Genomic DNA, 1,173 nt, shown 5'->3' on the forward strand with positions numbered 1-1,173 from the left:
GTGGGGTGCCCCCCTGGCCCCCTCAGCACCGTCTGCACCGCACCCTCCGACCTGCGACCCTCTGATCCCCGCCCCCCCATCCCGCCCGACTGCCTTGTCTGTACGGGTATTTATTTCCAAGCCTTTGTCCAATGCTCCGCTTTCTGAAATAAACTTGCTGTAGAGATGGGTGTGCTTCAGTTGGCGCCTCGGGTCTGGCGGGCGGGGGGGGGGGGCTGCTCCCGGGGGCCAGGGCATCCAGGAGGCCCAGAGGGGCCCCTACCCCCCACGGCACCGACCACCAGGTCTGCACACAGGACCGGGGATGCCGGGCACATATGCCTGGCTTGGCGTTGGCTGATTGCATACACCAAACAGGACCCCACCCCTCATGACCGCCTTCTCCAGGGCTGTCCCAGGAGTCCTGTCTCTCCCAGTGCGCTCTGGCCCTCACTGGGCCCTCAGGAGGCAGGCGGCCCCTCCAGGCAGCCCTCGGGCCCTGCCTGGTGAGATAGATGGACCCTCAGCTCCTCCTCTCACAGCCACGTCCAGGGCTTTGCACAGAGTGAGGCCTCGTCCGCCCCACGGCTGTGGGCAGGCGTGTGTGCGCATGTGCGTGTGTGACCCATGTGTGAGCGTGTGGCCCATGTGTGAGCGTGTGACCCGTGTGTGAGCGTGTGACCCATGTGTGAGCGTGTGACCCGTGTGTGAGCGTGTGACCTGTGTGTGAGCATGCACAATGAAACAGACCTCATTATGGTTGAAAACTCCTGCTCTTTGAAAGACAGTTACCAACTGGTCAGCCCCAGGCTGGCCGAAAACTGCAAAATGCGCGTCCAGAACAAACAAGGAACGCCTGCAAGTCAGTAAAGGCGCGTTGAACAACTCGATTAAAAATGGGGGGACGACTGGCCAGCAAGCCCGTGAAAGGGTGTCCTGTGACATGGTCATCTGACAGCGCACCGCACACGCATGCACACACACAAGCACACGCACACGTATACACACACACACGCACACGCACGCACATGGCAGGGACGGCCCGGAGGGTTGGCCGGAATGTGGGCAGCTGGGACCCTCCTGCGTTGCTGGGGGCCTGTGAGCTCGGACGCCGCTCGGCAAATAGTCATACAATGAAAGGGAACTCACTGCGCGACCGCAGCTCCCCCTGGAGGCAGGAAGACGGCAGGGGCC

Source organism: Myotis nattereri, assembly GCF_964212035.1.
Source record: "Myotis nattereri genome assembly, chromosome: 9".
NCBI classification, from domain to species: Eukaryota; Metazoa; Chordata; class Mammalia; order Chiroptera; family Vespertilionidae; genus Myotis; species Myotis nattereri.